Below are 15,806 nucleotides of genomic sequence, written 5' to 3' on the forward strand. Positions count from 1 at the left end.
TAAGTGGGTGAAGGGATGCAGAGAAAATGCACCACTTAATGAACAATAGAATGAGAACCAGCTTTGAAATATGATGGTTCCACACTGCTGATCGCCACATATAAAAAGCTTCTTTTATGCCACTTTCTCCATTCGTACTGTGGAAAAAGCTTTGTAAGTTTACTTGAGAAGCCCCTGGGCTAAACTGAAATGAAATGTGAAATGCAACGAATGAGAAACAGCAGGGAGAGAAGGAGCCACAGGGAGGCTGATGCAGGCCTTATGGTGCTCATACAGGCTGATACAGCCTTTATAGAGTGTTGTTGATGTTGCATAGAAAGAACGACTTCTTCCAACTCTGACCAAAATTATGCCATCCTTGACGTTAAAGCTAGTCACTGTATAATGTTTAAAAATAGGGCAGACAGATAAAGCTGCACAAATTAACTTTATGGCTTCATTCAGTCAATACCAATTACTCCTCTGCTTCTTTGTACCATTTAAAAATGTTTTTTTTTTACCTATTGTTAACCCCTCTATTTCACTCTACTGTCACAGTATTGTTCCTGCATCAAAGAGCACAAATAATATTTGCAGCATTGTCTGGAAAAATGAGATTCAGGATGAGATATGCTCATTGTAAAAGGATTCTTAAGGCAGTTATGAAAATGTTCATAATTTCCATACTATTTTTTTTTTTAAATTGTAACAGATTGGTAGGATCACAAAGCAACAAGAATAAGCGGCAAGATCCAGGATGTTACATTGAGCAGAATAACACAGAAAGTGATGTGTAACTGTGCAAAAAAAAGGCTGTTAGTCAGATTGGTCCACGGAGCCAAGTACAACAAAGTACAATTTAGTGAAGCAGCAAAATTCTTTGTTTGGCATTGCTTTGGTACATTTTAAAAAATGTCTTCACACTTTTGTTTCTTGACCTTATTCATCTCATTCCTTCTGCACATTATGCACAGCTCTGTTGAAATACACTCTGCTAAGTATTCATGTTTATTTCATTGTGCATGCCAGTGCATTCACAGGGTGACATGTTTGTCGTTCCTGTCCTAACTCATAAAGTTTAGGTAAGAGTCCAAGTATGCATTGAACAGTAACACTTCAGATGGTGACAGTAAAAGCTGCTATACACAGCTGCTCACTGTGAAAAAAAAAACACCTGTGGTGCTGCTGGGCTTTGTGTTTAACAATGTCGTGTGACATGCATCCTTTTAAGTGTAAATGATGAACAAATAGGTGCAGTAACAGTGGTTTGGGTTGCTTCATGTACTAATGATAATGAAAGGTGCACTTCTCTTACTTAAGACAGATCTAACAAGCTGCATCTCTCTTCAGTACTAACACAAATAACAACAACAAAACACAATATTATTTGAGGTGCCAATAGTCATATCCAGCAGAGAGCATGGGTTTTTCTACTTAAAAACTCTGTGTAAGACCTCTTTACCTCTGACCAAATTATTGTCATTCATCATACCAAATCATGCTTCATGTGCTCATTCAGTACATTTAAACAGATGGACTAATTTAATGCGTAAAACTTATCAAAGAACAACTGTGATCCCAACAAACTTTAAGACATAACCTTCAAAATAAATTGACGTATGTGAAAAGATCATATTATTCTAAAACTGTGTTGGAAAGAGAATGCATCTACGGTAATTACCTCCAAAGGAAGAATTCAAGCAAAGATAAAAGCATTCATTGAGGCATTTGTGCTACCACCTACATAGCTCTCAGTAGGGATGTGTAGAGTATAACAGAACACCGGCACTTCCTCTGAGCAGATCTGGTGGAGAGGTAGTTTTATAAACACTTTTTACTACAACAAACAACAAAACACTGGGGATTTTGTGTGAACGTATTCCCAATACTACTATACCCACTGGACTTTGGATAAAATATGATCAGCACATGTAATAATGTTAACAACAACAACAACAACAAACAACTTATTACAGTTATTGGGATTGATCATCTAAGTACCATGAATATCTGTGAAAGTGCTTTCCCAATACAGTGTCTGATTGATATTGAGAATTAAACTGGATAGAGACGCATTCTGTACTACAGTTCATGCTAATCCATGGCCAGCCATGCTTTACACCATGATCACTCTGTTTTCATTCAATTTGCCTTGAATGTTACTGAAAAAAAGACCTTATAATGCTGATAGCGTTGAATAAGAGCAACATCCCCTCTTTTCATAAAAAAGCCTGATTTATCCAGATATTATTTCTTAGCCAATTATTATCAATGTGCTGAAAATGAACCGTTCACAAATGTGGATCTGGATGGGTTTTGTGATAAACCTGATAGTGCTAGACAAAATAGCAAACATTCTTCCACTTGAGGCAAATAAATATAACTGTTTTATTACATGACAATATTTCACCGAATCTACTGACAGGAAATAATGACTGGTAGAACTGGTTTGTGGTTACTTTAAATTTGCATTAAACAACAACTAAAAAGGTGGGACCAAATGACTATACCATTTCGTTTACGCTGATGTTGTACCGGAATAAAGGCGAAATATTCCTGCAACAGAAGTGCTGTGTAAAAGGGGGCTACAGTGTCACATAGGTGGAAAACCATTCACCTATACAAACGCTATGAAGTATAAAGGCAGAAAGCATGAATAAAAACATGACCACAAAGCTAAACATGCACTTGACAAGTCATAAAACTCACATTCATGTTACAATTAATTTAAAGTGTTTCCTTCATTGTGCTTTTTCATCTCACCCACATTTACAAAGCTGGAAAAGCCCTACTTGTTTCATGGATAAAAAAGGGTTCATCCCACTTAGCTGAGACTCAACAAACAGTGCAGCAGTTGTCACAATGAAACTGTCACATCCACATGTTGGAAGCTCATGAATGTATAATTCGAAGCTGCCTTTGAAAAATCTACCCTGCAGATATAATACAACTCGTGGACACAGTGATTTCACAAATTGGGCACAAATATTGCAGGACATTTCATGCCCAATTACTATGAATTTATTTGCTGTTGTCACATCTAATACCATTGAAATATCAAAAATGGAGTCCTAGCTATAAAAACACATGACTGCATCAAAAGAGAGGGGGTCAGACTATTTTCAGTGAAGTGACAGTATGAAGGTTTTCCATCCAACCAAAACACTGCAGCAAGTGGTTTCTCTGACTAGCACTCATTCAGCCAAAGAGGAGGAACATCAGTAAAATCAGTAGTGTTTATTTGGAAGATGAACCTGTTTATTTGCAGCCTCTGAGTGTGGTTTGACACCCCAACACCGAGCATGGTTACTTCCTATGAATATTCATTTAAAAAAGGAGACAGCATGAAGAGAATACAACATAAAATTACAAAATAAGGAGAGAAAATTCAACCAAAACACTGACACAGTTGTATACCAGCAGTTTTCAGTTCGTAATTTACTTAGTGCCTCCTTGGCTTTGTAGTAACATGACAGAGGGAAGGAACAAGGACATGTGAATGTGTTCATGTGACTGAAATCACCTTGCAGCTACTCGTAAAACTCTTTCTGGGTTAAAGTAACACTAAAGAGAGCAGTTGAAGGGAAGGAGCAGAGAAAAAGGGGGGGAAAACTCAATAGAGAATCAAATCCACCCCCCCGTCCAACCCCACCGCTCAAAATCTCATTTAGGCTAAAACAATCAGGCCAGTGAGATCAAGCAGATCCCTCAGATGAAGAAAGCACACACTAGACCGCCAGGGACTTTGTTATCAGCACTCTCCTCCAGGCCTGTTGGTACGATATGGTTTAAAGTCCCAGTAGAGACCTCAAAAGTGGAAAAACAACACTATGACATAATTATGACTTAAATGAGACAGTTGCAGTATGACCTTATTGAAATTTAAGGTTCTGATCTATTCTGTAAATTTCCTCCAGTAAAAATGGGAGGAATGAGGCTACACTACCTCATTCCTTCCATTCATCCATCCTTTACTAAGCCACTTCATTCCTAGCAAGGTCATAACAAGCTGTACAATCATTTATAGTTTATAGTCGTGCATGATGCCACAAATTGTCTTGTTTATACAGATAAACTTCATTCATATAAAGAATAAATAGATATAACTGTTAAGAGTAAATTCCTCAGTTGGTTAGTTATGACCGCTCTGTTACATTACTCTAGTTTGTTTTCTGTATTTGTCAAGCTTTGTCAAGCCTTAGTCTCATTTTTAAGACATTCATCACACTACAGTAATTATAGCAATAAGGTCAATCAATGTTTCTGATTGATTTCTCCTAAGGTTCTATGGTGATCAATATACCTGGTGTGCCAACAACACCACACAAAAATATTCTTTTAACCTTTTAAGAACTGTGACTACAATGGAGAATTAAGAACTGTTTCATGATCCTTTAAAATCATGTGTATTGAAGAATATCAGATCCATCCATCTATGCTGACAGTTTTATGACAGTTGTGCATTACACATAATGATGTCAAGCTTATGCGTGTATGCAACTGGAAACCTAGCAAAGGTGAAGCAAAGAAGAATGGTGGCCTTATATCATGAGGAAAGATGACTAGCACTGGTACTTGTGTCTGTAAAATGATTATTTCACATATACTGAAACATCCATATACTGAAAGATCCTTCTCTACAGCATGGGCTTAAATAGCAGGAATGCTATGTATTTGACACTCAAGTGCCACCACTTCCCATCTCAGCCGATGCATCCACTACTGAGAGTGAATATGTTATAATAACATTAGCGTTGCACAAGCAGGCTAAGTAGATTATTTCATTGACTAAGAAAACAATAATGGAAATGAAAGCTGTACAAATATTCTTCCATTTCATCCATTTTAGATGATGACAGATTTCTTCTAAAGCCAGCTCGACTTGGTCATCAGCTCTGGGCCAGCAAAACTGTTTCAGGCTTGTGTGTTCAGACTCAGAGAAAATAAGACACTGGCTCTGGAAATCTACCTAGGCCTGTGTTTTCCTCCTCTCATATACAAAACTCACAGACTAAGACAACTACATTATTAAGATTACTATGACTTAATTAGACAAGGCAGAATCAATAATGCCACTGGTATCAATAAAATCTTATCAAAGACCACAGAGATTGTCTTTAAGATCAAATTTGATACCTACGATCTAAATTTTTCTTGATTACAAGCATTCATTTTCTGTGTGGTCTCCAGTTTAAAGTAGAAAACAAGGTAACAGTGATCCTGGTATAGCACATCTATCAAGCTGGACAGACACACATGAAATCAGTTCTGTCTACGAGTAATCAGCAGTGACCTCTGACGAAATGGGCTCTGTCAGCCTGATTCCATGTAAAAGGGCTCTGGAAATCAGCACAAGTCTCGACCCAGCATCCTCACTAATAGCACTTGCCTCCTCAAGGGCTTTCTCATCCATCACCCCTGAGATGTTAGCCTATTAGTCGTGTAGTTGTTTGGTTTCTACTGTAGACATTAGCAGATGCACCATGTTTTTCATCCCACATCCATACTGATACATGATACACACATTACAATAAATGTTCCTGTAAACATTTTTTTTTTCTGTCAGATATTTTTAAAATAATATTCCTTTTTTTCCCTCCCAAGATCAACAGTAATCACACTAACAGTAAGCAAAAATAATGAGGGCTCACAGTGTGGCTCTCTCAGAAAATGTGATGATTGTCATGGGTTGTAGAAGTATTCTTCAATATAAACAATATAAGATTTAAAAGCACAAATACTTTTTGCTTTTGTCTGTTTTATGGCATTCAGCTTATTTTAAGCATACAACTTAAACATGAATGCGAGGCCTATTTGCTGTTTGTATATTGTTGAATAAAAACTTCTTAATCTTGTTAATAACCTGGAATTATAAACTAGATTGTATATGTCTTCAAGCAATAAATATATTCCATTCAAAGAATCTGCAAACGCCACAAGCTCAGCTGTGTTCAGAAGCGAACATCAAGAGTAGAGACATCTAAAAATCCTGACCTTTAAGGCAACTTTACTTCACAGATGACTCTAGGCTGAGCTGCTGTCCCATACTCTCCTGTGACAGCGTGCTCTGCATGCAGCATGACTCATGCAAACTCTTCAATCACATCCACAGCCAGTGACTCCATCAGAGTCCAAATGACATGTGTTTTTGTCAAAAGATTGAGACATATTGCTGCACGTGAGCAAGGCTTTTGTGTTCCACACTGTGTGCTACTTTGTGCCAGGCCCAGGCCCATCCCCACGTGATGCAACAACAATGATGTAACAACAATGACAGGGCTCCGCGTCCATCATTACAGCTTTGTCTTTGACATGGACTTATTGAAACAAACATGCAAAGGCAGGAGTAGGGGCAGGTAGCAACAGCATGCAAAATGTTTAACTGACCTCATTTCATTATGGCTTTGGAAATGTTCGATGTATACTCCATATAAACTGTGATTAAGTGAAATCTGTAATGTGTTATTTCGCATACACTATAGGCTTTAGGAAATGTAACATTATCTCTACAGACAGTTCTTCCAAACATTCGCTTTATCTACAAACATCTCTGCACATAACAAACTGGTCTGAAAACAAACAGGTCAGAAATGTTAAGCCTTTGTCATATAAAGGAATTTGATACCTGGGGCTTCCTCCAGGATGACACGTCACTGCAACAAAACAGTGTGGAATTCTGGTTTGTCAATTAACATTAGTTAAGGTCTAAAAATTAACCAAAGGTACTTTTGTAGCATTTGAAAATTGAAGGGTAAAAAGATCCGTTAGGGCAGGACAATTCAAAATGAATTAATTCATCAAGGTTTTGCTTTCTGAAAATTGTGAAAATTACTAAATTACAAAATCAAGATAGTTCCTCTGGAGCCAACAGATGCTCAACAAAAATTTAAAATGCAACTTATTTTCTTATTGTAATATATTTATTATGGCCATATCACCCCACTCTAGTTGCTCATATATAAGTTGTAACTAATTTTACTCAGTTATAATGAATTCCAAAGATTTTCATATTGCACAAACTTTTTCCAAACATATTTTCTGAGATATATATCGCCGGTTTGAATCCCAGCAGGAATGAAACATGGATCCAGGTGGGCCCTTGGGCAAGGCCCTTTATGCTATACACCTATACCTCAGAATGAGTGTTACTGGAGACAATGAGCATTACTGGAACAAGACACTCATGGAACAGAGAAAAGAACATTGTACTGATGCAGTGTTACTACGGTAGCAATCCTAGGGAGAGAGGGTCCATACAGAGGATGTGGGAGAAATTGTTGCTTCAAAACCCTACATCCTCACTGACTAAGAAACAGCTCTTAGCTCAGTGTTCAAATATCCGCAATACAAAGTTGCTATCACAGCTAGAGATTGATGAGGTACAGCATTGTACCTCATCCTCATACAAAGATGGTACAGCAAGGAGGAAAGAGGAGATAGAGAAAATGTGGGGTGTGAAGGCAACAGTGGTAAGAGTAGTGATCAGGGCACTAGGGGCAGTGACCCCCAAGCTGAGAGGATGGCTCCAGCAGATACCAGGAATAACATCAGAGATCTCTGACCGAAAGAGCACAGTCCTAGGAACAGCCAAGATCCTGTGCAGAACCCTCAGGCTCCAAGACCTCTGGTAGAGGACCCAAGTCTAAAGGAGACACCACTCAGGTGGGTGAGAAAAAGATTTATATATACATACACAGTGTTTCCTGTGGAATTGATCTCTTGGTGTGGTGGTGTGTAATCTGGGGGGAGGGGGGTCAGCAGGGAGGCGCATGCGGGGTGGCCGGTTCCCATCCGACTCATTCAGTGGGGGAGGAGGGGCAGGTGTGGTCTGTGCCACGTGTACCTCACAATGGGTATGGATATACAGGGGTTGGACAAAATAATGGAAACACCTTAAAAAATCAACAAAATATAATTTAATATGGTGTAGGTCCGCCTTTTGCGGCAATTACAGCCTCAGTTCTCTGAGGTATTGATTCATACAACTTGTGAATTGTTTCCAAAGGAATTTTAAGCCATTCTTCAGTTAGAATACCCTCCAACTCTTTTAGAGATGATGGCGATGGAAATCGACGTCTTACTTGAATCTCTAAAACTGACCATAAATGCTCAGTAATGTTGAGGTCTGGGGACTGTGCCGGCCATACGAGATACTCAACTTCATTAGAATGTTCCTCATGCCATTCTTTAACAATTCTAGCTGTATGGATTGGGGCATTATCATCTTGACGTGAAGGTGTTTCCATTATTTTGTCCAACCCCTGTATATACGCCCTCAACTACAGGCTCTGTTCTCACTGAGGGAACTACAAATGAACAGCCTCCCCTTTGTCCTATAAGAGGAGACAAGTTGATACAAGGTTTGATAATTAAAGGTCAGGATTAACTGTATTATTACAGTCACTGTTGGTTTGTTTTAAGGCTTACATATTTAGGCCGATAGTAAAAAAAGGATGTATGTTTTTTTTTCCTTAGAAATAGGAAGCTGTGTTGGTGATGCAATGCATTCTGGATTTCACATCATTGACTCATCATCCCATTTCACATCATTGACTCAACAGGACTATGAGCAGAAACCAAATCATTTTGGTCAGTGAATGTGAAATCAGTCTGTAAACATTTTGTACAACATATTGTAATTATAATGGTCCAACACGTCAAAATGACATCACACATTTTTTATTGAAAAGTGTAACATTTTTGTGGGCTGACCCCCTGTATGAGCATACATACCCACTACTGCAATACACAAAAACCTCCAAAATTTGTCACTCTGTGTATAAAGATGCAGAAATATCTGTGGACATGATCAGACAGATCTGTGGTTTAAAGATAGAATTCATCTGTCCCAGTTTTAAACTGGCCAAGTCAACAAGCCTTAAAACATTTACATGCCAGCTGCATAAGGTTTCAATAGGATGAACACAAGACATAGGTAAAACAAAAATCAACATAAACTAAGGTGTGTCCTGTCTACACAACTCAAATGAGTCCAAAGTCATTTGAAAACAATACCTGACATTCACTGCAGTGTACTGGGTGCAAATAAGGATATCCTGATCAATTAAATAGTAACATGATGCTTCATTTTTCAAATAAGAATGTAATATGTTTAAAAATAGCTGAGAAAATTGTGGATAAGCAGTCTCTTCAATGCCATCCTGCCTGTACATACACTACAGAAAAACAGTAAAGTCAGAGTGTGTGTTCAGTATATAGTTTAATTCAAATATAAGAAGTGCCAAGACTGCTGCCTGACAGAAGGAGCTCGCAACAGTGTTGAGTGATATTTATGGACATTAAAAAAGACTCCATGGGCAAATATTCACACAGGTACAGACTTCCTGTCCTGTGCGTAGTTTGTGTCAAGTGTTGGGTACAATAATTCACGACAGCCAGACGAATGAGAATGTCTGGTGGAAGTGCAAAGGTTTTACCAGGTTGATTGCACGACCGCAATAGTCCCGAATCTCTCCATCTCCTCTGCTCTCAGTCATACATCCATCTGCTCCAGTCTCTCTCTTTTTCTGCCTGGGTCAGTGTTACACTCTGCTCAGATCAAGATTGTCTTTGGCATTTGTCATGTTCCTGGCTCTACTCCTGCTGATTCTAATGATCCTGTCTCTCCTTATACAGTCACATAACAGTGGATCCTGCCCATCCTAGACAATCTTTTCCTCTCCTGCCTCTCTCACCCTTTTCCCTTCTTGTCTTCTATCTTCCCATCCTCATGCACTCTTCTTCTTCTCCATCTACCCACACACTCATTCAGTATTCATATTTTAGAGGACATGTACGAGCATGAAACTGAGCGTGTGCATCTGCACCATTTTTGGTGCAGAGGAAACCTACATTTTCTCCTCTAGCCTTCTCTTGCATCTCTCTGTCCCCCTCCTCTTCCTTATCTAGCTAATCCAGATTCTGGTTTTGGTTTCGTGTTGCTCATCTTTTTTTAGACTGAAAGCCATGTGCCACTCACTCCTACTCTCCCTCTGCCTCTTTCTCCATCTTTTTCTCCCACTGCCACCCACTCAATCCCTTTCACCTCTTCCCACTCCATTTTCTCTTCCTTTAGTTGATGTGATAGTATGTGCACTGCCGATTGCATGTGTGTGTTTGTGTATACATGAATGTTTTTTGTGTTGGGGTGTTAACATATGTGCTCTGCCAACCTGTCTGTGGCTTTCTGCCACCAACCATGCAGGGATGTGTTTGTCATTTTATCTGGTCAGATAATGAAAATAACTGTTGCCGTTTTATCCATGCTCACACTTCTGCAGCAACTGGTTTTCATCAGCATGCTGAATGTTTTATGTTACTTTAACAATTAGATTTTTTAAAACCATCTTGTATTGGGCAGCTATCTATAGATGACTGCTGCAGATACATATATGTTTGAGGGGACATGTAAATGCACCACCTAGCTAAGCACCTGCACTGATAGTCATCAATTTGTCAAAATTATTTTAACACAAATATTTATAGCTAAATACATGGTTCATTTGATGCCTTTAATTTAAAGACAATTATACATAGTATAATTCAGTATACACACTTGTATTTGTGTTATTTCACAATTAAGCAAATATTGGTACAGATATAAATAGATTTTTATCAGATTTTCTTAAATGTCAAAGTTGTGTTTCTTTTTAGTCATAGTAATGTCCAGTCTCCTCCTCAAACCATCACGCCTCCACTATGCAGCCTATATATGTAAACAGATGACATGACTCTATAAAGTATTTAATATGACACTACATTCAATATTTAAAAATGATCATAACAAATACTGTATTGAGATTGGATGGAGTTGTCTGTATTTTGTTTGAAATTATTTATGAATCGAGGCATTTTGACCATTAATTAATAAGTATAAGTTATTCAATAAGATGTGAAAAAATCAGAAAGTAGTGAAAAGGTGATGCGCTCCAACTGACATTAACCAGCAAACCAAAACTGATTAAGAAAGTAATCATCCAAACATTTATTAAAAATAACTATGGCATTAAAACAAGTGAGGATAAAATACATCCTATCATAAAGCTACTTATACAAGCTTATGGACATGCTGTCCCAAAAGCTGTGTCAGTTTTGCATGGTTGTTTGATGAATTCTAGAAATGATTCAACATTGTATGTTAAAACCAAATGGGAAAGAGAGCTGGGTGAGGAGATCCCAGAGGGGATATGGTACGATATGTGGGAAACACACCAATCAACATCACAGTCACCTAAATGGAGAGAATTTAATTGGAAAAATCTAATTCGTTATTTTATCACACCTAAAATTAAAAGTAAACAAACGAATACTCAACAGCAGTGTTGGGGACTTTGTAATCACATGGATTCAGATCACACCCATGTTTTGGAAATGCTCAAATATCAAACCCTTCTGGGGGAAGGTTCCCTCAATTCTCTGATGTGTTGGGATATGCAATCCCCAATTCTTATCTTGTTCTGTACCTCGGACATTTGGAGGAATCAGTGCATAAAGAAGACAGATATCTTGTCAAGATCCTCCTGGTGGCCGGGAAGAAGGCCTTAACAAAGAACTGGCTTAAGACTGATGCTCCTTCTTATAAACAATGGATTTCAATCATAGATGATATACTTGTCATGGAACATCTGACATATAAACTGAAGTTAAAAGAAAATCTCTTTATGAAAAACTGGGGAAAATGGCTGACATTCAGAGACAAATGTTTCTATTAAGGGTCCTTAATATTCTGACACCAACACAGGCTGTTCTTTTCATCTGTTTTTTTTTCCTCTTTTCCTGCTCCGCAAACTGAGGAGACTGTATTGTACTGTTAAAAATTGAGAAATAAAAATTGTTTTAAAAAAAATAACTATGGCTCTGAGTTTTTGGTATCTATGCAACAAAGTTTCACCTGTTAAGTAATAGTCTTAATAAAAACTCTAACTCAGATTAAAACGACTGCTCCCTTCCAATGAAATCCTTTGTCCTGAATATACAGGAACGAGGCTTGATTATTTCTAATCTGTGTTGCCAAAAGACAATGTTATGACAAATTAGCAATTATTCTTCAATGAATCAATCATTGAAGAAACAAAGCAATCAAATACTACATTACGCAAAATGGAATGATTCCTACCTGTGACATCCAATCACCAGGTCCATAAAGTTTTGCTTAATCATAATAAGTCATTAATGAAGCAGAGGAGCAGACCATTTTTGACACAAAGGGAGGAATGAGAAACCTACACTGCACACACTGAAACAGAGTAAATACAGAGACAATATATGCCAGGACTCCCTGGAGGCTGCTGGTTTCCACTGGAGTTGTAGTCTACAGAGATACCACTGAAGCAAATGTAAACACAGGATCTGATGCAGCCTTACATGGTTGGCCAATATATTCTGAGGAAATGTATTCTTGTCTTTCTCAACACAGCTCCATTTAGTCTTATTTTCTATCATTCTTTGATTAACTGAAGTCAGAACAGTCTGTGCACTTAGCACCTAAAAATCACATCACTAAATGCCAAGCACAGACACTCCACAGAATAGCCATTAATGACATGTGGTTGCGAGGAGGATTAGAAAGTTGCTGTACACTGATCCTTGGCAGTCATTTGAGAGCCTCTTGCAGACCTTAGGTAAAAAAAAAAACAAGCCATCACCATATGTACAGATTAAGATGTCATCAAAACCTGTGCACATAAATGAATTATCTGGTGCTTTGGATTGAAACAGAAAATCACAACATACCACCACCTCATATGAAATGCCTGTAATTACTAATTCATTTTGGTGATGAAACTTTGCTCAGTAAAAGGATTCACACTTGTATAACTTACCTTAATAATAATTCTCATAGGAAAAGGATATCCCTGACACAAAGTGAGACAAGAGAGCACCAAAAATATCTATTAGGTAGGCTGAGTGACAAACAGATGTGACATTCCCCTTATTGTCGCTTCTTTTTTCAGTCAGGTTATATTTAAGACTTCTTGTGTTTAAAAGTCCAGTGCACTTGTCAGTTAATTCCTCAATAAACAGAAAATTTAGTCAGCAGCTTTTCTGGTAATGTCTGGGTCTGTCATCTCTGAAAGTGAATGATTCAACACTGTTTGGCCTCTTTTACTTAGAAATAACCCAGAATGTGACTGGCATTTGTCAGATTGACTCTTTCTAATTCATTGCATTCACTCTAGGAAATAACATCAGGTATGACAGGATAGAAAAACTGTATGTGCACTTGTGCAACAGTATGGAAATGTGGGATTCCAACAAGTCGATAAGCAGCGGTGGCAGTAGTATCTATGTCATCTCATTTTATCCAGATAAGTGCTTAAGGTGGCTTCCTGCAGGCCTAGCTAATGGAGATGTGGCCTATATAAGACTGTCTCCAACCTGGGCTAAAACATGGGGTAAAAGCCGGGTCAGAGCGTCCGTGCAGCTTGTGTATAAAGGCTGGGTGAAATCAAGTGTGTCGGGTGTCATTCAGTCGGTGTCCTCAACCTGCTCACCTGTATTTTGACGATGTCTTGCCAAGACCCACTGCATCGGTTCCTCTCGCTCTCCCATATCCCCCGGACTGCCGACCCGCCTCAGTCCCGCTCTCCCCGACACCGGCTCTGGGGCTGGTGGCTTGGATTCTCAAAACGCTTCGCCGATGGAATTATAAGAACCGTACAGACGTCATTACAACAGGCGGGTAAACGGTCCCGAATCCGTGAAAGACCCGGTGCTTCCCTTGTTCTCCGCCGGGTGTCAGGGAAGCCTCGTACATGCCATCGAAGCCTGGTTGATTTAACGGTGGTTTCTGGACTAAACCGCCGGGGATGGGTCTCTCTCGCGCGGCTTAATTGCAACACGTCGTCGGCTGTGGCACCTCGCGCACTCACTCACTCACTCCCTCGCTCGCGCACTCACTGGCTGTGGGTCATTTTCCCGTCTCTCCGTCGGCACTCGGTGTGATCATTTCTATCCACAAAGCCAGCGGTCCCTTCGGGTTTGACTGCCGATACGTGCCGCCCGGTCCTCACGGTTTCTTTAGCCGCTTACGTGAGCCACGAGCCGGACTACTCCCGAACCCCAAACACGGATAGTGGCTAAACGGCAGCAGCATTCCCCGAGAAAGTGGCCCATCCCCTCAGATATTTCTCCCACAAAAAAGATACGTACGGATTTGCTATTCCCCTTCCGTATTCTGCTGCGCAAATACCTTAGTGCTTTCCTTTTACGCACACCTGATACGTTTTAGTAAATGGCAGGCACTTTGCGGATCCTGCGGAGGAACGGCGCCACTGGTGGTTTGTGAATGTCAAGGAATCAGCAACTGGTTCAAAGAGACTCCTGTTCTCCAAGAGGCTGCCACTCCTGGACGTCAACGGAGATTTTACGCATTTTTTTTTTCCATGATTTTTTTTTTTTTTTTTTTTTTTCACTAGCAGCGTCTTGCGGCGTTCTGACGTCGTTCATCAAAAATCATGCCTGTCTACAGATATTTTAATCAATACGTTATTTCAAAAGCAAAAATACAAAAAAAAAAAAGAACATAGAGGCATTTCCTGTTGTGAATGTACCGTCATTTGCGCATGCGTTAATCTCGATGTAAAAATCAGTGCTCCTAACAGGCTACGGTTACCACAGCGACGCAATAGTGATGCAGAAAGATTTGCTCAAAGATGACCTAAGTAAAGGTGGTGGGTTAGTCATCTTTATTTACAGCATCATTGGCTGCTTTGGGAATTACGTATGGATTGTTAATCGCATAAACCAACCCCTCCAAAAGTGTGATTCTCTTCACCGGGTTGGATTATCGACATAGGCCTATCATATTTATACTAAAAGAATAGATTTTGGTTTGTATATCTAAAATCAAATGTACAACATGTTTGGTTTATTTGTATAAGCATACTGCAAAATTAAACAAATAACATTATGCAGAAGTTTGCAAGTAATTTTATTTCTATTGTACTTTTCACAGATAATATAACAAAGGGCTTTACAATAGTAGAGTAGCATAACACATTAATAGGACAATTAGAACAACACATCAAAATACATCACTTAAAATAACAAAATATAGCCTCCCAATAAACTTAAAGCTTGAGAGGAGACTTGAAATCCTGTCTCATTCTAAAATGAATATAATCACGTTCATACTATACACCTGTGTTTTATTTTCTAAAACGAACAGACAACAGGCACTATACACTGTATTTAACAAACACCTGTGGATTGTACGAGTATTATCTTGGATCACTATGCTTCTCTTTGGATCGACGTAATCTGGGCGTGGATCAGCGTCACATCATAAATGAACGCATGAAGATGAGCGCATGCTGTAACATCATTTTTTATTAATGCCGCTGAACAACCAGGAGATGCACCAAAAATCTGTATATATATATAAGAATAAGAACATTTCTCATGAGGTAATTAATGGTCTCAACAGGTCCAGTGACATGAATTCTCACTTTCCCCCAGATTGTTGACCTCGAGGTACAGTTATCTGACACACATACAGTGTGTCTGAAAATAGAATCAAACCTCAGGCTAGTCTGTCAGCTGCAGCAGGATTCACGTTTTGATTATTACATATAGAATATTCTTTGGGCTTCAATAAAAAATCCAGCATTTATACTGATATATGTTGCTCCTGATGTTTGCAATGTAGCAAAACATCCAACAGTTGTGATTCAGAACCACTGCATAATTCTGTACATTTTTCATGACGTTGTAAATTAGTGGCAGTGCTTCTCTGTCATTTATGGTATTTGTGCACCCAACAACATCTATGGTGTTGTCTGTATGTCATGTAAGTGTGCTCTCACCCAGTGCATGCTGGGATAGTG

At 38.9% G+C, this 15,806-nt stretch overlaps 1 protein-coding gene across 2 annotated transcripts in view; it reads right to left on the reverse strand.

Moving 5' to 3' along the window:
• dagla (diacylglycerol lipase, alpha) overlaps window positions 1–14,339 on the reverse strand; it is a 32,902-nt gene extending 18,563 nt beyond the window's left edge. For both annotated transcript variants that reach the window (XM_030163243.1, XM_030163236.1), the window contains exon 1: window positions 13,473–14,339. The gene's annotated coding sequence lies outside the window, so the exon portion shown is untranslated. The remainder of the gene's footprint in view (window positions 1–13,472) is intronic.
• Window positions 14,340–15,806: the final 1,467 nt, after the last annotated feature.

This window comes from Sphaeramia orbicularis, chromosome 3 (genome assembly GCF_902148855.1).
Source record: "Sphaeramia orbicularis chromosome 3, fSphaOr1.1, whole genome shotgun sequence".
Taxonomy (NCBI): Eukaryota; Metazoa; Chordata; class Actinopteri; order Kurtiformes; family Apogonidae; genus Sphaeramia; species Sphaeramia orbicularis.